The sequence below is a fragment of the Geotrypetes seraphini genome, chromosome 11 (genome assembly GCF_902459505.1).
Source record: "Geotrypetes seraphini chromosome 11, aGeoSer1.1, whole genome shotgun sequence".
Classification (NCBI taxonomy): domain Eukaryota; kingdom Metazoa; phylum Chordata; class Amphibia; order Gymnophiona; family Dermophiidae; genus Geotrypetes; species Geotrypetes seraphini.
In genome coordinates, this window is record NC_047094.1 from 68,194,824 (window position 1) to 68,219,451 (window position 24,628).

Consider the following 24,628-nt stretch of genomic DNA (forward strand, 5'->3'; position numbering starts at 1 on the left):
AGGCGTTTTGGATTTTCAATGTGCACTAAGCTTAACACCTATAATTGACGCTCTCACTGTCTATACAGACGGCAGCAAGACACTCGGAGTCGTGCACTGGACCCAATAAAATGCTTCTCAGGTCTTATTCACTCCCCCGCAACAATCCACTCAGCGATCAGAAGTAGCCGCTGTTATTCTTGCACTGCAAACCTTTTCCCACTGTCCATTGAACCTGATCACAGACAGTCTGTACGTTCGTAATTTAGTTTACCAGCTTCCTGGTGCCTATGTCACCACGTCAATTGATGACAACTTACTATCATTGTTTCTTGAATTACGCTCGTTATTGTCGACACGTAAACACTCTCTTAGTGTGTTTCACATTCGTAGCCATCAAAATCTTCCTGGAGTCATTTCTACAGGAAACAATCTTGCAGACACTGCAACCAGGAAGGTTTTTGCGCAATTTACCACTCCCATAGATAGTCATGCATTCTTCCACCAAAATGCCAAAGCCCTGGTAAAAATGTTTAAAATTCCCTTAAATCAAGGTACAACTATAGTTCAATCTTGCCCACAATGCTCACAGCTTCATTTGGCTGCTGAGTATGGGGTAAACCCCAGGGGACTTGCATTAAATCAAGTGTGGCAAATGGGTGTCACACAATATCCCCCTTTTGGGAAATGGAAATTTCTGCACGTTACTATTGACACCTATTCTGGTTATCTTTGGGTAACATCACAAACAGGAGAAACAACGAATAAAGTAATTAATCATATGTTACAATGCATTGCAGTTATGGGAAAGCCAAAAACTTTAAAAACAGATAATGGCTCTGCATATTCTTCCAATGCTTTTTCAGAGTTTTGCTTACAATGGGATATCCAGCTGATTCACGGTTTGCCTTATAATTCTACAGGACAAGCCATTGTAGAACGTGCCAACCGTACATTAAAATCTTATTTATTAAAACAGAAACCAGTGAAATATGCCGTTCCTAATTTGAGACAGGTTCAAATGTCTTTATCCATTGTTTTGTTTACTATTAACCATTTGAACTATTTTTCAGAGTACTCTGCCCATGATAAACACCATCAAACGACAGTTCCATTGCTGCAACCTTTGGTTAAATATAAACTGTCTCCTAATCATAGAAACATAGAAGATGACGGCAGAAAAGGGCTGTAGCCCATTAAGTCTGCCCACCCTTCTGACCCATCCTCTTAAGTCTATACCTAGCAACCGATATTCCAGTTCGACCCTCGTAAGGATCCCACATAGGTATCCCATTTATTCTTAAAGTCCAGCACGCTGCTGGCCTTGATCACCTGCGCTGGAAGCTCATTCCAACGGTCAACCACTCTTTCTGTGAAGAAATATTTCCTGATGTTGCCATGAAATTTCCCGCCTCTGAGTTTGAGCGGATGCCCTCTAGTGGCAGAGGGTCCCCTGAGAAAGAAGATATCATCTTCCACCTCGATACGTCCTGTGATGTATTTAAATGTCTCAATCATGTCTCCCCTCTCCCTACGTTCTTCTAGAGTGTAGAGCTGTAGTTTGTCTAGTCTCTCCTTGTACGAGAGATCTTTGAGCCCCGAGATCCTCCTGGTGGCCATCCGTTGAACCGACTTGATTCTAAGTACATCTTTACGGTAATGTGGCCTCGAGAATTGTACACAGTATTCCAGATGAGGTCTCACCATGGTTCTGTACAATGGCATTATGACTTCAGGCTTCTTGCTGACAAAGCTTCTACTGATACATCCCATCATCTGCCTTGCTTTAGATGAAGCCTTCTCCACTTGATTGGCAGTTTTCATGTCTGCACTGATGATTACTCCTAGGTCTCGTTCCGCCGAAGTACTAGTTAAAGTTTCTCCATTCAAGGTGTAATTTCTGCATGGATTACCACTACCAAGGTGCATAACCTTACATTTCCCAGCGTTAAAGCCCAGCTACCAGGTCGAGGACTATCTTTCCAATGTAAGCAGGTCCTGTGCCATACTATCCTGTAAATTACATTCACTTACGATATTGCATAGTTTAGCGTCATCGGCGAATAATGTTATTTTACCCTGAAGCCCCTGAGTCAGATCCCCTATGAATATGTTGAAAAGGGGTGGGCCCAGGACTGAACCCTGTGGTACTCCGCTGGTCACCTCCGATGTTTTAGAGAGGGTACCGTTAACCATTCCCCTTTAAAGTCTTCCACTTAGCCAATCATTGACCCAAGTAGTTAGTGTTTCTCCTAACCCCATCAATTTCATTTTGCTCAACAGCCTGCGGTGTGGGACGCTATCAAATGCTTTACTGAAATCCAGGTACACGATGTCCATAGACTCTCCCAAGTCTAGCTTCCTTGTCACCCAGTCAAAGAAGCTGATGAGATTGGATTGGCAGGACCTACCCTTGGTGAATCCATGTTGGTTAATCCTGTCTGGCATGGACCTGCTCCCTTAATAACTTGGGGGAGAGGCTATGCTGCTGTCTCAACTCCTACAGGTCCAATTTGGGTACCGAGCAGACATGTCCAGCCTGCACGAACAGAAACTACAGAAGAAATTTGAGCAGCTGTAGACACCCCTCCTGCCCCTATAGAAGAAAAGCAAGCAGCTGCAGACACCAGTGCAAAAACTATAGAAAGAAATGTCCTGGCACCAGCATTTACAGAATCCCATTCCTGAATTCGATTCCATCTTATGGAAACCACAACAAATTCCCATCCCATGGCAAGATGACCGGAAAAGAAAGCATTATTCTAAGACTGATCCCATAACTTGGGCACACATTAAAAGCTTGAGTGATCAAGCCATTCTTACCTTGAAAAAGACTGATAAAGAAATGACACCTGAAAATTTTATTGCTGCTGTTTTTGCACAATTAACTTGTAATTCTTTAGTGACTGTTATTTGCTTGCTAACTTTTCTTAGTCTTCCTTTACCTTCTGCTGGGGAAGCATGGGAGCAAAGAATGCAATATAACATTTGGGAAAAAATAGCTGATATTTCAGAGAATGACAACTTCTGCTTACAGCAGAGTACTGATGCACACACTTTGTTAGGATCATGTTTAATTCCAGTGTGTAAAGCTCCTGGGAGCATAGGAAATACTTCCCAACCCCCCACTTTTATGACTGAAGATGAAGTATCATATACCACATTTACCTCATGGGGACAAGTAGCCCGAAAATTACCCTGGGATGCCATGACCATTTATACCTCCATAGTAGCAAATCACAAAAATCTGTCATGTGCTAGGGTACAGAATTATACTAGAAATTGCATTACCAGTGGACTAGCTTTATGGAACTGTGCGCATTTTGTAAATATTTCATATATTAATGCTCAAAACAATAAATGAATTGGAGAAAAATTATATTCAAAAATTCACCTAACTTATAATATATCAAAATAAAGTGAATGTAATTATAAATTATTCATCAAAAAATAAATACAAAATATATATAATAAAATATGTATTAGAGTGCTCAGTGTGAAATCTTATTCAAAACCAACAGGTTTAAAGAATAAAGATGTATTTTGACTACATCATTGCACTCACCTGCCTACCTACCATTCAATACTGGTTAAATCAAATCTGACTCAAAAGATATCAAGCAGTGTAAAAAGTACTTAGCTGGATCCTGAAGAAGACGAGATCAGATGATAAATACAAAGTCCAATGATGTTACACTCATCTTCACATGATGGAAATATAAGAATGTGTACTTGTAGGTTATTGCAGGTGCTAACAATCATGCAACGAACTAATCCATATTGGTACCGTTGGCTTTGAAAAAAATATTATAAAAGTGAGAGAGATTTTGGATATTTCAACTTTTCACATAGTGGAGTTTTGGAGTTCTTGGATACATGGTGATTTTTGTAGAAGCAGTTAAAACAATCTTTTTTGTTTTGGGGACTCACTTTTATAATATTTTTTTCAAAGCCAACGGTACCAATATGGATTAGTTCGTTGCATGATTGTTAGCACCTGCAATAACCTACAAGTACACATTCTTATATTTCCATCATGTGAAGATGAGTGTAACATCATTGGACTTTGTATTTATCATCTGATCTCGTCTTCTTCAGGATCCAGCTAAGTACTTTTTACACTGCTTGATATCTTTTGAGTCAGATTTGATTTAACCAGTATTGAATGGTAGGTAGGCAGGTGAGTGCAATGATGTAGTCACAATACATCTTTATTCTTTAAACCTGTTGGTTTTGAATAAGATTTCACACTGAGCACTCTAATACATATTTTATTATATATATTTTGTATTTATTTTTTGATGAATAATTTATAATTACATTCACTTTATTTTGATATATATTAATGCTCACCTTGTCCTGCCTGCAGGTTGGTTTTGGACCTGTGGAAAGCGAACATGGAATTATATTCCTGCTAATTTAACACACAATACCCAATGCTGCCTAAGTAGATTGGCAGCTGCATTGGTAAATAAACAGCAATTGATTAATCCCAGGATTGCTAGACGCTCTGTCTCTATAACCTCTGATAGTTATGCTTTAAATGATCAATGTGATAGTAATGTTAACCTGCTCTCAAAAGCTGAAATTATCTCTTTGACAATCTCTTTAGTTGGTATACCTGGGTTAGCATTATATAATCAAAAAACCTTATCACAATTAGCTTGTGCATTAGCTAAAGACATTAATCATACCTCACACGCACTTAGCTTGCTAAATCAAGAACAAAATGAACTATGGACAGCTGTGTTAGACAACAGAGCCGCTATAGATTATCTATTACTATTACATCATCACGGCTGCGAAACCATTAAAAATATGTGCTGTTTCAACCTATCCAATAACAGCAACCATGTACACGACCAAATTCTGCAACTACATGAATTGGCCTCAAGACATATTACCTCAGTGGTGGAATGCTTTATGGGCATGGCTCCCATCTGGCCACTGGATCCGTGTTATTCTGCAATATCTCCTCATTGGAACAGGTTTCTTGATTTCCCTCTGTTGCTTTGTGCAATGTCTGCCTTCCTTGTTTAACTTGCTCATAAGTCCATTTTATGGTCGCTTTCGCAAATTATCCCGAGCAGATTTGCCTTACCTCCGTAAAGCCCTTAAAATAATAAAGTAAGGGGAAATGAAGGGATGCAGCTCTGAACCAGGGCAAGGTCAGCACACAGGCAAGGTCAGCAAAATGATCTAAGGCCCTGTGTAAGGATCTGAGGCCCTGTGGAAGTATGAATCCTTTCTCATTCCCTCTCCCCTCCTGCCACGTAGACATTCTAAAGCAAGGAAAATGTTAGCACCTTGTGACAGCATGCTGAGGCATTCCCCCCTCCCTTCTTGTCACAAGAATCTTGTCACATATTAACCTGACCCAAGTTTACCCTTATCTTATCCCTTATCTTGTTTAAGAATTCCTTATATGGGCAACAATCAGACTTTGCCTATGTGCAAAAGCAGGCCCTAAGTTTAAGGCTAATCACGAGGTGCTTAAGGAGCATGCATATGCTAAAGTAAGATTATAGACATATTAAAAGTGTACACAAGATAATCACTTTATTGTAACTGTTATGTTGTATTCAGATGTCTCGTGAGATAGTAGCTTTGAGAATCACATTAGATATGTAAACAATGAGTTACCTTGTTATAATCCACACTGTAAATGCATGATGAAATTGTAACCTTGCAAAGCATTAGCTAAGTAATTAAGGGAGCTAAGATACTCAATAAAAGGGTGAGAGACCATCCATTAGGGTCGCCTCATCCTGACCTGAGTCCTGTGTGAAGCCTCATTTCTACAAGACAAAGTTCTTTATCATGAAACTTTATTTGAGGAATAGAGAAAGGAAATTTTGTGGAGATAATGTTTAGATCTTCCCAGAAGTATCGAGAGCTACACAGCTTAGGAGAAAGGCCTTTTTGGCCTTAAAACCTACAGCAGTGGAATTAGGAGCAACTTATTTTTTAAAATTCAATTGTAAGTGTCTCCTACATATCCATGATAAAGATTACATTTTCTGGGACCCATTGCAATTAGAATCATTTCTCCAGGGTAGTAAAACTTAGTTGGTTTGTACTATTATATTCAGATTAAGGGGTAATTTGTATAATGATACTGCTCTTAGAGTAAAGGAAATATCTATTTCCCTATTTAAATTGAAGGTCTCCTCCCATTTTGTGGGCTAGATGGACTTCTTTTATTTCTCAATTTGAGATGTATATTTACTTTTCTTGTTTTTATATTTCCATATCTTTACTTTGTATTTTGTAACATTGTAAGAAATATTTTAAATTTTTTTTTAAAAAAGCAAAACTACACTTCTCCTTCCAAATTCTTGGGTTTAGGACTTGCGACTTCGGTTATTCGTGATTTTCTAAACCCTAATCCACCTCCGCCTCCCAGACCTCTCAACACGTTACCTGGTGGTCTAGCAGTGAAGTGAGGCAGGAGTGATCTTCTTACGCTCCTGCCCCATGCAGAGCTATCAACAAAAATGGTTGCCATGAGTTCCTGTGGTCTCACAAGACTACAGCGGGAACTCATTAAGAAATGGAGAGTCCTGGAGTGGCCAAATCAAAGCCCTGATCTTAATCCCATTGAGATTAAGGTAGGGCTGGTCTCAGGGCACTGGCCAAATCAAAACCCTGATCTTTATCCAATTGAGATTAAGGTAGGGCTGGTCTCAGGGCACTGGTCTTTGACCTGGGGTCCACCGCAGGAGCAGACTACTGGGTATAATGGACCACTGGTCTGACCCAGCAGTGTCAATTTCTTATGTTCTTATGAGATGTTGTGGGGTGATTTGAAACAGGCTGTACATGCAAGAAACCCCTCAAACATCTCACAGCTGAAAGAATTCTGCATTGAGGAGTGGGCCAAACTTTCCTCAGACCAATGTCAGAGACTGGTGGATGGCTACAAAAGCATCTCATTGCAGTTATTTCAGCCAAAGAGGGTAACACTAGCTATTAGGGTGTCCTAATTTATTCCTCAGTTAGAATACACATTTTTGTGGATATCTTTTGTTTCATGAGTAAATCAAGAAAACTTTTTGTTGTTTAACACTTTCTTTTCCAGAGATAAATAAAATAAAGATTTGACATTGATATGTGAACATTTCTTAAGAAAGAACTGAATATTTCATGGGGTGTCCTAACTTTTTCACATGACTGTAGGTATGTCATTTTGGAACCCTGCCCTGTCAGTCTTTCAATAAATCTGTTTACTGTCTCAAACAAGAATGTCAGTTCTCAGAATGAAGTTTTTACTATACCATACTGGTATGAAATTGTATGGTATTGTAAAAACTTCATTCTGAGAAATAGTATGGTAATGAGGTTTTTCATGTCATTCAGACTTTAGGAAAAGGAAGACATGTGTAAGGACACCAAAAGTGCTGGGGTATCTAGAGCTCCATAAATGTTTTTGCTGGTTGATATTCTCCTCTCATAAGTTGTTATTCTATGTAGTTTGTTATTAATAGTTTTCTTTAAACTTGTTATAGAACAGAACATATCCGAGATTCTCAGAGACAGTGGGAGCTGGCAAGCCTTGAGCATGCACAGAAATTCAAGGCCCTATACTGGCCCAACAAGGATTTTTAACAGCTTAGTGTAATGTCGGTGTAATTTTTAACAGGCAAGTGTAATGTCGGTCGGGGGTGTAGGTCTTAGTGTTTGACAGCAGCATCAGTCATCTTGGGGGAAGAGTTGTAGAAGGAGGGACAGCGGCATGTCGATGGTCATCAAGGAGATGGAAAAACACTAGTGTCTGGTCATTGTGGAGAGGGGAAGAGAGAGAGGGAGTAGGTCACTAGCAATGGTCATCGGGTGTGGTGGTAGAGGGCTAAGGCATCCAGAGGGAGGACACTAGCGCCAGTCATGAGGGTATGGTGGAAACAAAAATGCTGGTCATCTTGGGGGGGGGGGGCAGCAAAACAGCGATGGTCATGGTGGTGAGGAAACGTAGCACAGATCATCAGGGAGGATATTAGTTCTGGTCATGGGGGCGGTGTGAAGAACAGAAGCACCAGTCTTAGGGGACGGAGAAGACAGCAATATCAGTCATTGGGAGAGAAGAGGGAAGGACAGCAGTTAATAAATATGTTAAAACTTACAAGGACTTCTAGTCTTTGTAGATGGCTCACCATGATAACCCAAATGTTTTACCTCTGTTAATATTTGAGGCAACCTTTCCCCCCTCCCCCCCTTTGGGGAAAAAAGTTACCACGGTTTATATTCGAGTATATGCAGTACCATCCATCCAGAATGACATACCTATTTACAAGAATTAAGATTAATGAGGTAAGAACCTAATCTTTCTTTCTAACTTAGGCTATTGTGATTGTCACAGGCCTCCCCTTCTGTTTTCTCTTACTCAGTCCCCCATTTTTTATTTTTTGATCATTTGAAACTGCATCGATATTGTCTTTGATTAATAGTGTATTAAATAAAGGTGAAATATAAAGATAGAGGAATTAAAAGAGTTTCCATTCTTCGGTATTGTACTAGAATGGTTGTAATTTTGTGCATCTGTACTCATGATCTTGCATCCACCAGGGCCTTCCTTGATCTCTTATAATAATAATAATTTTATTCTTATATACCACCAGACCAGAAATGATTCTAGGCGGTTCACAACAAGTAGAGCTGAACTTACAATGAAAAAAAATACAATTAATGATAGAAATACATCAAGTTATAAAATATAAGAAAAACATAGTTATTTTAAAAGAATTTTCTAAAATCAAAATAAGAAGAAGTTCCTAGCATGATTTTTCCAAACCAAACATTCAATTTAGCAGCCTGAAAAGAGAGGCTGCTTTGAGTGGCAATATGTATGGCCTGTACTCTCCAACTCATTGTGATGAGCATCACCATTGTGAAATTTAAAGGTTGAGTTTTACTTATAAAATACCTAAACAGAGTTCAGTGCTAGCTTAATCATTAAGCAGACCAAGCAGTCAGCTAGGATGGCAGGTTTTGGGGCATAGTGAAAGGCAATTGCAGTCTAAGAAAAATAATAGCCCATGACAGCCACACAAACTCCAAGAACCATCAATACATACTTTTACTCCAGTTTGCACATAGCCCATTTATCAAGAAAATGGAGTAGTCTATAAAGGTCAATGCAGTGGCCAAAGAACCAAGAGAACTGGGTTCAATTCCCTCTGCATTTCCTTGTGACTGGGCAAGTCACTTGAGTCTCCATTGCCCCAGGTACAAAATGAGTACCTATATATAACATTACATTACATTACATTACATTAGGGATTTCTATTCCGCCTATACCTTGCAGTTCAAGGCAGATTACAAAAGAGCTAACTGGACATTTCCAGTGAAGTTACAACAGTTTGGGGTTTTTTTGGTTTTTTTTTTGGTTACAAGGGAGGAGAGGTACCTGGATTAATTCTGGAAGAACTTGCAAATTGGATATTAAATTGACTGTATGTTACTGTGTGATATAACAAATAGATTACAGTTAGAGTACAAATAAGATTATGTAACATTTCAGGGATCTGAATACTTGGTTGGTGTTTTGGGGAGGAAGAGATTATTTAAGTGGAGGTTTTGGGGGAGAATTTATCTAGGAGGAAGGGGAAGGGTTTGATTGCAGCCACAGAAAGGCAGTTCATCAAATCCCATCCCTTTAAAAGGAAACGGGTTTTGGAAATTACCGTCATTTATCCCTATATATATGAAATAAAACTTAATGACATTTAAAAATAGATTTCCTAATTTTGCATTTTTATAGGATCTTTATGGGATCTTTATAGGATAGTATTGGAGTAATTATAATTGAGTTTAATTAACAAAATCTCAAAATCAAGTCTGAAGGCTAAATGAAGGGGTTGCAAGACTAGAGACTTGGGCAGGGCATTTAACCTGCTTGAACCAGCTATATCAGAGCAGTATACTGCCACACAGCTTGGCCCGGCACCTGGGCCAGAGACCCAACCTGGCGATATAAACATTTCTGGTGTGCTTCCTCACAGGGAAAGCCCTACCATGGTGATACCATTACCTTGTGTAAAAACCCAAAACAAAACATGCTGATAGCATTCATTTCCTCAGAGCATTGAAGGTAAGGCTCATACAGTTTAATAGCTCCCCTCAAGTCTGTTCTAATGGAGAAACATAATATGAAAAAAAACCAAACCAAAACCAGTCCAATAGTCTGGGACTGCTAGAACCGTAAGGCTTACTTGTAAGGTCTCACTACAGCTCCTCTAGCTGCCAGACAATTATGCCCTTCTCTATGTATGCTCCTTAAAGGCATTCATAATATATCCTTTTATTAGGCTTTAGAGCACAAACAGGAAAAATAACCCCAAACCCCCCAAAATTTATACAATATTGCATATTGTTTATTAAGCTTGATATACTGCCTTAGTTGCAGCACAATTCAAGGTGGTTTACAATAAAATATATCAAATACAAACAAAATAAAATAAAGAAGGAACACCATTAAAATAGGATAGTACACTACTTTCATACAGAAAACATAAAACCATTCATGGTCTATCACTGCAAAGATGTTTTCTCTACTAGTTATAAAGTTAACAAAAAGCAAGTTCAAAAAGATAAGTTTTCAAAAAAGTTCGGAAGCTAGAATATGATGATTCCAGATGTAAACTAGATGGTAAAGAGTTCCATAAGGCTGGAGCTATTGCAAAGAATGCTGAATTTCTAGTTCACATGTCTCTTCTCAAGTCCTCATTCAGCCTGGCCACCAACTCCTAGGGAGAATTGTCGAATCCACCTAAAAAATGATCTCTCAAGCATCCATGATCCCACTCCTTAGATGAACAGTGGATTCTCCCCAAAACAATTCCCACATTCCTTCTGAGAGACTTGTAGTAATAAAGAAAATCAAAGTTTCAAACCAGCACAAACAGTATCTTTGGAGCACTTTCTTCAGGGTCCTGGAGTGCTCCTTTATGGCACTCATTACAGGCCCTGCTTTCCCTTTTCAAACAGAGGGTAAAAAATTCACAATCTTCACAAACACAATCCTTTTCCTTTTCTGAGGCTCACTTCCCTTCTGAGCCTCTAAATTCTGGTAGTCCTTCTGACTTCCAGACTTATAGTCAAATCAGCAAACAAACAATTCTTCTTCCCACACAAAACATGGTAGATAAGAATTTTAAAGTTAACTCACATCCATATGCTCAACATCAGACTGCTCTAAAATGTCCATTGGTTCTTCTTGCCAAGGGTGCTCTACCTGGCTTGGCAGGATAGTTTCACCGCATTCCAACACTTCTGTCATTCCCCTGCTCAACTTCTGGAGCTCTCAGGAGAGAGTCTCTCTCTTCAGCCATCACCTTCTCCTCTGGCTGTAGCTTCTATTCTTTAACCTGCCTTTGTTTCAAGGAACCACACCCAACTTTGCAGTGGGGGGGGGGGGGAGTGAAACTCTGCTCTCTTGTGTTTTCTCTGATCACTGTGACAGGGACCCTGCCAACCCTCAGGAATATGACCCTTGTTCTACCAGCTGCTTAGAAAGAAAAGGTTTAGAACCCCTGAGAGAAAGACAAAACCTAATTAGAAGTCCTAGTTGTAAAACTGCCACTTTAAAGTCCGCAAAAGCTGAGTCTCAGTTTAAGAGTGCAGGTCCCTTTAAATCTTCTCCTATCCCAGCCAGAGGGAGGGGGTGGGGCCCTGGAGCAGGGAACGTTAGAGAGCAGTTTTCCCTGCTAGAGAGAGTCCCAGCACCTGGCCAAGGAGGAAAGAAACAGCCCAGAAATGCAAATATAGAGCTGCTAAGAAAGCTGCTGGAGCTGGAGAGAAAACATGAGCAGGTAGAAGTGCCTGATATTGAAATACAGGAAATGGATTTAGAAGAGGCTGTTTGTGACCCACAAGGGGAAGAAATGGATTGGCAGCCTGCTTCTGAAATGCTGGGTAATGCAGAGGAAAGCATGGACTTTTGAACAATGTCCTGGGAATATGGAGGAACTGTGAGTAACATTTTTTTGTGAAAGGACTGAAGCTGATGTGGGTTTTTTTTTCTTGTTGCTTTATTGTCTGGAAGGATTACTTAAAGCTAATTGATTGCTAATGATAAAGTCCAGGGAGGGAAAATGTGTGCTCCCTCTGAACCTTTTGCCAAATGTTTTTTTTTCTCTGAAGAAAACTTTGCTCTGTTTGAAAGCTACCAGCAAGGACTTTAAAGGGCTGGAAGCTGTATACTTTTAGGGAGGGTGGAAAGACCAGAGAGTATTAGCTTCACCACCCTGAGAGGGCTTGTGTTCTTTGACCTGCGCAGTAAAGGCCCCGAAGTCCATAGAGATTTAAAGGGCTTCGGGGCTGTTGCTGCGCAGCTTTGTAAAACAGGCCCTAAGAAAAGGAACGGCACAAAGTGAACTTACTGATTTAAAATTTTTTATGGTTTTCAAGACCAGGAAACCAGGAGAATCCTAAATAAGACCTTTTTCTTTTATCTAACCCTGTTTGCCATAACAGGGGGAATTGAACTAAGAAATTTGAGCCCTGCTCAGATTGCTGAGAACTGTGGTTTTGCTAAAGCAAAGTGGGACAATTTGAATTTCTGTTGCAAAGTGTTTTGTTGGGAGGGGGTGTTTCTCTCTGTTTGACTATGTGTTTGAAAATCCTGACAACCTGACAAAGAGAAATTGTTGGGTTTTGGGGTTTTTTGTTTTATTTTTCTTAATGTTAATAAACCAGTCTTGTTTTCCTTTCCAAGAGTCCTGGTGTGCCTGGGGAGATGCTGGGGGAAGGGAAAAATTGGGAGTAAGACCAAGTAGCCATCCTGTCACATCACCCAGCCATTTGACAGCTTGGATTTAAAGGAGACAGTCTCTATACTGGGCTGTGTCCTAAAAGGGTTTAACTCCTGTTTGAAAGAGGCTTTACCCTTATGGGGCGTTAAGTCCTGCCATGGCTCCTGTTCTTGGGGTTCTGTCTCGGGATAGGAGTTCAGTTCATGCAAATGGGCTGCAGTACTGCAATGATGAGCTTTTTTCACTCTAAGCTGTATTCTTATGGCTTTTGACAGGAACAAGGTTAGCAGCAGTGCTGGGCTTGTAACAATAGAGCAGTCAAGTTTATTCCTGATTTCTACAACCTGCAAATAGGCTGTTACTGAGAAATTAAGGTCTCTGATAGCTGCTCATTTCCCCTGGACTTGAAATTTTCTTTTTTTTTTTTTTTTTTTGCTTTTTCTATAATGTAGGAGCATTCTGGTTTCTTTTATAAAGTGTGCAGATAACGGTATGTACTGAAATATGTTAAGTGCTGCATGAGATGAAAGTTATTGTTTTTTAATTTAACTCTTGAGATTCAGATCTTAATTACTACATATTCTGATTTCATAGGATTCCATATAACCCGGTCTTAAAATGTTGCATTAATTTTGGTGTGTGGTAGCAAACTGCACAGCAGTTTGTGTTTCTACATTTCCCTCTATATGTACCAGGGCAAATCAAAATTAGTTATGTAGCAGAAACATGGATGCTCCATTGCAAGATTACACCATCGAAGAACAATATGCAGTAATGCACTTCCTTTTGGCAGAGGGAGTGAAGCCTGTAGAAATTTACCATCGGATATTGACTCAGTATGGACATAGCACCATGAATCAACAACAAGTTAATAAGTGAGTAAAAAGTAAGAAGAGCAGGTGTAATTGATGAAGGTCATTGTAGTCGCCCATCAACATCATGCACACAAGAGTACATTGACAGGGGGATGCCTTCATTAGAGAAGACTGTCGGATAATGGTGTCTCAATTGTCTGCAAATTTGGACATCAGCTATGGTTCTGTATTTGCCATAATGCATGATGACTTGGGATACAGGAAAGTCTGCACACGATGGGTTCCCAAATAGCTTACTGATCTGCACAAGCAAGAGTGTGTGGAGGTAATGACTCGGTTCCTGAGACGGTATGAAAAAGATCCGAGTATTTTGGAGAGAACTGTCACCAGCAATGAGACATGAGTGCATCACTGCAACCTGGAGAGTAAAAGACAAAGCATGATGGCACAAAGCATGATTGGCCCAGGCCTTAGGCACCTGGGCCAATTACAGCCTTAGGCCCCTCCTGGTGCATCCCAGGATGCACTGGGAAGGGTAAGGCCCATCATTTTCAAGAGGCGGACCTGCCAGGAGGGAGTGGGCATCCCTCCTGCCAGTCTTCTAAAAAAGGTTTTGGGGGGGAGGGGTGTGTGCTTGAGCTGGGGGGGATTCTGAGCTGACTTCCCCCAGCCCACAAGGCCCTTTTTTTGCCTACTTATGGGAAGGGGCCTTGGTGTCGGGGGTGGTCTTAGTAGCCCGAATGCACTAGGGTTGCCAATGCAGGAGGGAGTGCTGTTGTTCGGGGGGGGGGGGGTGCAGCAGTTGTTGGGGGGGGGCCCAATTTTTTTTTTAGGGGGACAGATATTGTGTATGGGTAACACAATCACATCTGTGCCCACTAAAAAAAAAAGAAAAAAAAAAGGCTTCCTGCTACAAACAGCTGAGAGGCAGGAGGCTGCTTTGGGGCTTCCCCTGCAGCTCAGCTGTTCGGGATTCCCCTACCAGCTCAGTGCATGTGTCAGAGTCAGCTTTCCAACAACTGGTGGGGTGGGATTACGGCAGACATCTGACAAACTCATTTGCAAGGGAAGCCTTTTGAGAATCGATCGCTGTTGGGAAATTGGACAAAGATTGGCCCACAGTGAACCAAATGGTCTTAACAACTATTTTTAGTGCATACAGCCCAAAGAGTTCATGCTTGCTCTTTTCTTTTATGAACTACATAGGAGATAGTATCTCCATTGAGTATGGCTTTGGCTGCACGCCAGAAAAAAATTAGAGTCCTCACATGTTGTTGATTGTATGCTGCATATTCTTCCCACTTCTTGAGAAGATATTAAGAAACTAGAATCTGTGTAGAGCTATTTAGAAAGGCCCATTGACCTTGCAAATTAGTGAGGGCCATATTTTCTACATCCACCCAGATCAGAGATAACACCTGTAGAAATTTCTGAGGCTATGATTTTGTCAAACCAAGATGTAGAAACAAAAATATAATCCAGTCTAGAAGTTCAGATGTGCTCTCACCAAATGGGTAAATTCCTATTCAATTGGATGGAAAGCCCTCCAAACATTCACCACACCCAGGCTGGATGTAAATACAGAAGATCTTACAGGCGCACGCCTCTGCTTACTAACCTAGTGGGACTTTTATCTAATGATGGGTCTATAACCATATTAAAATCACCTTATAATATAATTGGTACATTCTCAAACTCCATATTCTTCCAAGTAATGCGCAACAAAAAAATGATGATCCATTGTGTTAGGGCAATACACATTAACAATTAACAGTTATAAAGTCTGTCAGGTGCACAACATAAAAAGGGAGATGAATGGAAATATTCACAGAAATTGTGCACAAGAATATTTGCCAGCTAGACAAGGCGATTGGCTGGCCCGGAACTTCCTCTGACATCAGAATTGACATCGGGAAGAAGGCTTCTGGGCGGCAAGAAGCAGCGGTTGCGACGGACGGGGGTTTTGAATCGGCACGGCAGGGAGGGAGGGAGGCAGGCTTTAGCGCAGCAGGGAGGGAGGTAGGCAGGCAGGCTTTGGCACGGCAGACAGGTAGGCTTAGGGGGAGGGGGTGGGACAAAGGCTGGAAGGGAGTGAGGGGGGACATAGGAAGGATGCAGTGAGGGCACTTAGGACATGGGAAGGAGGCACTAGGGGCACTAAGGACATAGGAAAGGGCACTAAGGACATAGGAAGGAGGGACCGGGGGCACTAAGAACATAGGAAGGAGGCACTGGGGGTACTAAGGACATATGAAGGGGCATTAAGGACATAGGGAGGCACTGGGGACACTAAGGACACAGGAGGGGTCACTAAGGACATAGGAAGGAGGCACTGAGGGCACTAAGGACATAGGAAGGAAGGAGGGAGGGAATAGAAAGGGACAATTGTTGGGCCTGAGTGCAGAAAGAAAGAAATGAAAGAAAGGATGCACAGTCAGAAGGAAATGCAACCAGAGACTCATGGAATCACCAGACAGCAAAGGTAGGAAAAATGATTTTATTTTCAATTTAGTGATCAAAATGTGTCAGTTTTAAGAATTTATATCTGCTGTCTATATTTTGCACTATATTTGTCTATTTTTCTATAGTTACTGAGGTGACATTGCATATTTTAAAGTCATCTGCCTTGACATCTTTGAAAACCCCCTAAATATAAATGATAATTAACATTTTCTCTGTGTATAGTGTGCTTTGTGGGTTTTTTTAAATTTTATGGTTACCATTATGAATTAATAAGATATTATGTGTACATGAAAAATGAATGAAAGAAATTGGGGACGGGACTGACAATTAATAGATGTCCTGTTTTGATGAAAAAAATAAATGGTCACGTTAGGCATACAGGCCCAAGGTCCCTTGGTTAGATTTTTTACTGAGCAGGTTTTCTGGGCATGTGGCCTAGTCTGCCAAATGATGGCTAGTTTGGTGCTTTTTGCCCCTATCTTGAACATCTGGGTTTGCCTCATCTATAGCCAAGTCCAATTAGTGGTATCCTTGAAATTATGTTGGGCAAGGAGCAACAAACATCTGGTGTGTGAACAAAAATGCACCCACCCACCCACCCGATCACATTTCTTACCACCCATTTGGCACCGGCACCAGCACCAACGCACAGGACATGCCGGTGCCTGAAGATCTGCCTCCTTCGCGCTGGGCCTTGAGCATCTGCGCATGCTCAAGGCCTTCGGGTTCCTGTTCTCTCCGAGATTCTCGGAGATCCGAGAATCTCGGAGAGAACGGGAACCCGAAGGCCTTGAGCATGTGCAGATGCTTAAGGCCCAGCACGGAGGCAGATCTTCGGGAACCGGCACCGGCATGTCCTGTGCGTTGGTGCCGGTGCCGGTGCCAAATGGGGGGTAAGAAATGTGATCGGGTAGGTGGGTGCCTTTTTGATGCCAGATCGTAGCGGGGAGGGGGTGCGACGCGAGCGGAGGGTGCCAGATCGCAAGGGGGGGGGATCACGCGGGGAGGCCTTCATGAGCGGGGGGAGCAATGCCGGTTCTTGGGTTCTTGGGGGGGTAGAGCAGCACTGCTGGCCTCGGGGGATGGGGGCGGGTGGGAATGAATCAAGCGAGTTTCCCTTAGTTCCTATAGGGAAACTTGCTTTGATATATGAGTATTTTGGTTTACGAGCATGCTTCTGGAACGAATTATGCTCGTAAACCAAGGTACCACTGTACTTGCTGAGTTTGTTTTGGGGTTTCCAGTTCAGTTTTGGTACATTTTTCATTTGCAACCATTGTCCTGAAAAGTGCCTCTCTCAATTCTGCTTTAAATTATTCTGATGCCGTATTGTGTGATTCTTTACTCATTGAAAATAATTGGCACTAGAAGAACTACAACTTTCTCTATCTTGAGACCCCAGCTTTGGAATAAACTTCCAATTTTTCTGCGTACTGAAACCTCCCTAGAAAAATTTAAAAGCAAACTAAAAAGCTATCTTTATAAAGATGCTTATGAATCCTAGATCAGATAATCTTCTTTAATTAAGCCTTTTTTCAAACATTTTTTCCAAACCAAATTTCATTAAAATTTTTTTTTTTTAATACCCTTCCTGATGTTGTTCCTTTCCTAAATGTTTTTTTATTTTCATTTTTTTTTCTTTTAAAACAAATGTAGTTTTTCCTGATATTCCTTATCTATCTTTAATTAACTATGGATAGGTTTGTATGTTTATTGTCTCAAATGATTTTATTTGCTCCCCCCAATTTTTTATTATTGTTATACGCATTGAAAATACTTGATATTGTGTTTAAATCAAAACTACAATAAACTTGAAAACTTGAAACTTGATTGCTGCATTAAAAACCATTTGTGGATCTTGGAAGGATCTCTCACAAGTTACCTATGCCAGATGGTGGAACCAGATTTGTTTGCTCTACAGATATGAGCTTTATATTGCCAAAATATCCAACTCTTATTTCTTTAACAAGAAATGGTCGACCCTACAGTCACATGACCTAATGTCTATTCTAATTCTTTCCGGTGATGTATGCATCTCTTATTTCTGTTCACTGTTATTTGTTTATATTGTATTTTATTGTTGGTTTAAATAAACTAAGACTTAAAAAACAATCAAAACTGTCAGAAGTAATTGCTGCTTTTTATAGGGACAGATAACTTTTATGGGGAGATTCCTCATGGGGTTGGGTGAGGACGGAGGGGATTCCTCACAGGGATGGGCAGGATACTGGTGGGGTTGGGTGGGATTTCTGTCCCCGCGCAACTCTCTAGTTCAGAACTTGGCAGGGAGGGAGGCTGAATGCACAACATGGGAGGGGAGGGTATGAGGGAGGGGACACTGGGTGAAGATCCTGGCAGGGCAGGGCACTTGAATATTAAGCCTCCATCTTGTATTCGAGTCAACCATTTTTCCTCCTTTTTGGGGGGAAAATTGGGGATCTCGACTTATATTTGGATCAACTTATTTGCGAGTATATACGGTATGTCTTTTCTGTGTGTATACAAGTTTCAAGTTTATTTTGGTTTGATATACCACAAGTTGCTGATAACTATCATGCTATACATCATAGAACTGTCTCTAGGTAATGTGCATCTACCTTCTCTCTTTCTTTTCCTCTTTCTCTCTGTAATGCGTGTCTATCTTCATCTGATTCTTTCCCCTCAGCTGCAAGATTTTTATCTTCTCTCATCCACAGTATAAGGTCCTAAAGAATATTTTCTTTTTTCCAGTCTGCTCTAATTATTCCTAAGAGTTTATTCTTGCAGTGTGATACACTTTTTCTTCCTTGTTCTGTTTTTGCTCTCTGTACTGCAGCTTTTGCTTGCACTTAGGTAAATCCAAATGGGGACCCTGAACTCAATACTTTCAAAAAAGTTGAGTGATTAAAGAGAGTATAGCATATCCAATAAAGAATCACTCTTGTAAAAATTAGAACTAAATGCTTTGAAAATGTATCAACTGGTAATGAAACTAATGCTCAGAGGCTCGAAGGCAATAAATAGGGGAAAACCCCAACACTACTGCCTCACCACCCAATCATCGCATGTTCAAAAAGCTTTAGTTGATATCAAGAGTGTTATATTTTCCCTTTTATAATGCTGTGTGCCTCACAGCCTATTCGATTCAATGTATTTACATACGATTAAAGACTTGAGTAACAAACTTATCTTTAGCTTGCAGGTTCCAGAGTTCGATCCTGAACTGATAGTACAATGCAAAAGGTTTATAACTTAGGCGATATAGTCTCAAAAAAATGTCCCCTTCAATCTGTCCCTCTGTTCCCTCTCCACACCATATCCAACATTTCTCCCTCTCATTCTTCTCTTCCCCATGCTTCTCTACCTCTTTCCTCTCTATGCCCAATTTTCCTCTTTCTTCCTTTTCCCATGTGCCACCATCTCTTTGCCTCTCTCACACTCATGCCCAATTCTCCCTTTCTATTCCCCTTCCTCCTATGTCTCAAGTTAGTGCCCCCTTCCTCCCTCCCTTATGTCCCATGTTCATGTAACCTCCTTTCCTTCTGAGTCGAATTCGTGCCCCCTCCCCTCAAGCCTTTCAGACATTGTCCCAGAATCATGCCTCTCCAATGTCCCAACGTGTTCCTTCTCCCCTCCTTTCTCCCTTTGTCCCAAAAAGATTGTGTCCCCTTACATGTTTGAACCGCACTCGTTCCATCTGCCTTCAGTGGCTTGTTAGGGGGGTGCGCAGGCAGCAATTCACATGTTGCACGTGGCTGACTCACAAGCCTTCCTTCCAACGTCAGCTCTGACGTCAGAGAGGTTTCCAGATCAGCTACATGCAGTGTGTGAACCGTTGCTGGCTGCGCATCCCCCCAAGTAGCTGCTGAAGGTAGAAGGCACGAGTGCAGCCAGGAGGTAACTGGGAACCTCCCCCACCTCCCGCTGACCCTGAAGATTTTCCTCTGACGTCAGCTCTGACATTGGAGGGAAGCCCTGTGGGTCAGCTTCGGGAGGGAGGAAGGGGGGGTAGGCAGGGATCCCTGGCAGCAGCTTCAGCGGGTGGTGCAAGCAGCAAGGAGGGATCCCTGACGGCGGCAGCACAGCTTCAATGGACAAGAAGGCAGGGAATATTCTCTGCAGCGGCCATGCCGTCTACCCCCAAGGGTACGTGTACTGCATGTTGAGAAACACTGCTATAACACGTGGATAACTTAGACACTGTTTTCTCTCCCTTTGCTAGAGACAGGGCTCTGATTAGTCAATCGTCCAAGTAAAGATGCACTTGTAGCTCCACTTTATGGAGATGTGCTCTACTACGACCACCACTTTGGTGAAGGTGCGAGGCACCATTGCCAGATCAAAGAGGACAGCTTAAGAACTTAAGACTCAAGAACTTCATGTACTCTGGAAAGAAGGAAATATGAAGATAAGCATCCTTTAAATCTAGAGAAGCCAGGAATTCCCCTGAAGTAACTTCAAAAACTGAGTGGACTGTCCCCATGTACTGATGGTATTTTTACAATTGCATTGATCTCCTTGAGATCCAGAATGGATATTTCATCTTCCAATCCTTTCTTTAGAATTATGAAGTATATGGAGTATTGGCCCCAGCCCAATTCTTTGGTTAGAAAGGGCCCTATATTTTGAATGTCTATCAGATGATGTACTATTGCCAGTACTTTGCCCTCTTTCTCTGGCCTTCCTGCCAGACAGGGCATGAATAAATTGGGCAAAGGAAGGGCAAATTCGAGCTTGTAACCTTCTCAAATATCGAGCACCCAATGGTCCATTGTGATTTGTGTCCAGGCCTCTACATAGTCTGAGAACCTATCCCTATCCATCAAGAGGGAGGTCTCTGCCCTGGCACCATTGTGCCTTTTTGGTGGCTGATACAGGATGATAGCCAGAGGTTCTCTGGTTCAAGACTCCATCTGTGAATTGCCTCAAAAATTAGATCACCCCGCTCTAGGGGACTGAGGTCTGCAGTCTGATAAGAATTTCAGCTGACAATCCGCCACACTAGCCATGAGATTGTCTAAGCCAGGACTGCCCAAGTCCAGTCCTCGAGATCTACTGGCAGGCCAGGTTTTCAGGATATCCACAATAATATGCATGAGAGAGATTTGCCTGCACTGCCTTCTTGGTATGCAAATCTCTCTCATGCATATTCATTGTGGATATCCTGAAAACCAGGCCTGCTAGTAGATCTCGAGGACCGGACTTGGGCAGCCCTGGTCTAAGCCCTTACCAAATAACATCTGCCCGTTGAAGGGCAGCTTACTAAGCATAGCCTTGAACACTAAATCTCCTGCTCATTGCCTGATCCAGAGCATTCTATGGGCCAAGATGGAATAAGCAGAAACTTTGCTCATAACTCTGATAATATCATAAAATGCAGGGCTGCCCAAGTCCGGTCCTCGAGATCTACTGGCAGGCCAGGTTTTCAGGATATCCACAAAGAACATTCCTGAGAGAGATCTGCATACCAAGAAGACAGTGCAGGCAAATCTCTCTCATGCATATTCATTGTGGATTCCCTGAAAACCTGGCCTGCCAGTAGATCTCAAGGACCGGACTTGGGCAGCCCTGATATAGTGCATCAGCTATATAATACACCCCTGCCTGAATAAGCTGGGGGGGGGGAAGAGTTATCATCCACCAGGGGACTCCTCCGCAACCTGGTATGGCAGTTACTGATCACAAATAAGGCCGCTGCTGCTGCCTTAATGCCTAAGGCCAATGCCTCAAATTATCTTTTCAGAATCACATCCACTCTGCAATCCTGCGCATCCTTCAAGACTATTCCCTCCCTCGCTAAGGAGAGAGGTGCATTTAGTCACCTGGGAAGAAATCCACTTTTGGCTGTGCAAACTGCTGACATTTCTGAGCCACAGGATACAGCCTTGTTATGGTCTTGGTCACCTTTAAGGACCTTTCAGGAGCATCACAGTGCTCTGTGACTAATATATTAATATCAGGTTGCCAGGGAAAGGATGTGGGCTGAGACTTCACACCTCTCATGACAAAACACTATGTGTTTGACATTGTTGGGAGCTTTAGATTTAATTCTCTCAAGGAGTCTGTAATGATTTCCAGTAACACCGTGAACTTAAACAGGCGTCGAACAGACTGATCAAATCCCTGATCCAGGGTTACCACTGCCTCCTGGCTATTAGATTCTATTTGGGATCCTGTATCACCTATAAGAGAAGCTGCATTCTGAGAAAGCAAAGGCACAGAAATAGACTCCCCATCTGCACTGTCCAGATCAGACTGGACTTTGTCCTCTTGAACAGGACCCTGTTCTGAGGAGAGCGCGCCCCCTGTAAGCAGACTTGCTTGTGCTACCTCCATCGTGTCTCCATGCAGTTGCGGTAAAACCGGGCAGTTTAAATAGGCCTGCCACATGAGATAACATAAGAACATAAGCAATACCTCCGCTGGGTCAGACCTGAGGTCCATTGTGCCCAGCAGTCCGCACACGCGGCAGCCCAACAGGTCCAGGACCTGTGCAGTAATCCTCTATCTATACCCTCTATCCCCTTTTCCAGCAGGAAATTGTCCAATCCTTTCTTGAACCCCAGTACCGTATGCTGCCCTATTATGCTCTCTGGAAGCGCATTCCAGGTGTCCACCACATGTTGGGTAAAGAAGAACTTCCTAGCATTCGTTTTGAATCTGTCCCCTTTCAACTTTTCCGAATGCTCTCTTGTTCTTTTATTTTTCGAAAATTTGAAAAATCTGTCCCTCTCCACTCTCTCTATGCCTTTCATGATCTTGTAAGTCTCTATCATATCCCCTCTAAGTCTCCTCTTCTCCAGGGAAAAGAGTCCCAGTTTCTCCAATCTCTCAGCATATGAAAGGTTTTCCATACCTTTTATCAGATGTGTCGCTCTCCTCTGAACCCTCTCGAGTAACGCCATATCCTTAAGGTACGGCGGCCAATATTGGACGCAGTACTCCAGATGCGGACGCACCATCGCCCGATACAATGGCAAGATAACTTCTTTCGTTCTGGTAGTAATACACTTCTTGATTATACCTAGCATTCTATTCGCTCTCTTAGCGGCCGCTGCACACTGTGCCGTCGGTTTCATTGTCATGTCCACCATTACCCCCAAGTCCCTTTCTTGGGTACTCTCCTTCAATAACATCCCTCCCATTGTATAGCTGTACCTCGGGTTTCTGCTTCCCATATGTAGTACTTTACATTTCTCAACGTTGAACTTCATCTGCCATCTCGTCGCCCATTCCCCTAGTTTGTTCAAGTCTCTTTGCAATTCTTCACAGTCCTCTTTAGTCCGAGCTCCACTAAATAGTTTGGTGTCGTCCGCAAATTTTATTATCTCACACTTCGTCCATTTCTAGATAATTTATAAATATATTAAATAGCAGCGGCCCGAGCACTGAGCCCTGTGGGACACCACTCGTGACCAGTGTTCCCGCTAAGCTGCGTTGGCCTGCGCTCGCGCACAAAATATTACATCGCAGCGCAAAGTTTCTCTTCACAGCGCACACACGCGTCGGTAAGGTAAGGGGACGCATTGGGGGGATTGCACTTCCCCACAATTGCCATGCTTCGGTTCCTCTTCTTCCTTCCTTCCTCCCCCCCCCCCCCGCGGGACCCTGCGGCACCATCAACTCTTACTCCCTCTAATGTCGGCCCTGCAGCTCCAGACTTCCTCGCACCTTCTCCCCTCCCCCTTTGGATCGCTATTATTTTAAATGTTATAGCCGCGGAGCTGTATCCATCAGTGGAGATGTCTAACCTCGGCCTGCCCCGGAACTCTTACTGCAGCAGACGCCCGTCTAGGCAGGAACAGGAAGTCACTGTTGCAGTAAGAGTTCCGGGGCAGGCCGAGGTTAGACATCTCCACTGATGGATACAGCTCCGCGGCTATAACATTTAAAATAATAGCGATCCAAAGGGGGAGGGGAGAAGGTGCGAGGAAGTCTGGAGCTGCAGGGCCGACATTAGAGGGAGTAAGAGTTGATGGTGCCGCAGGGTCCCGCGGGGGGGGGGGGGGAGGAAGGAAGGAAGAAGAGGAACCGAAGCATGGCAATTGTGGGGAAGTGCAGAGCTGCAGGGAAGAGTGTTGCGGTACCCAGCTGGAGGGAGAAGGAAGATGAGGGAGGGAATTAAAGGAGATGCCAGGGCTTGGAGCGTAGGAGGAAGGTATGCCAGTCTAAGGGAAAAGGAAGGGGGAGATGTGAGAGCATGGAGGGGGAGCGAAAGATGGAAGAAAAGGAAAGGAGAGAGATGCCAGAGAATCAGGGAAGGGGAGATACCAGACTATGAGGAGAGGTGTGGGAGAGGGAAGGCGAGGAGAGAGATGCCAGACCAATGGGGTGAAAGGAGAGATGGAAGGGGGAGGCATACAGTTTCTGGAAGGGGCATAGAAGGAGAGAAGATGCCATATAGGGGAAGAGAGACGGCAGACAGTGGATGGAAGGAAGAGAGTTACAAGAAGATGAGGAAAGGAGAAACCACAGAAGACAAAGGTAGAAAAAAATTTCTATTTATTTATTGCTTTAGGAGACATGTGTCACTGTTTCTGTGAAGCATTGTATGCAGAGTCCAGCTTCTTGCTGGTTCAATTTAACCTTTGTCTATGTATTTTTATTTTATCCCCCCTTTTACAAAACTGTGAAGCGTTTTTA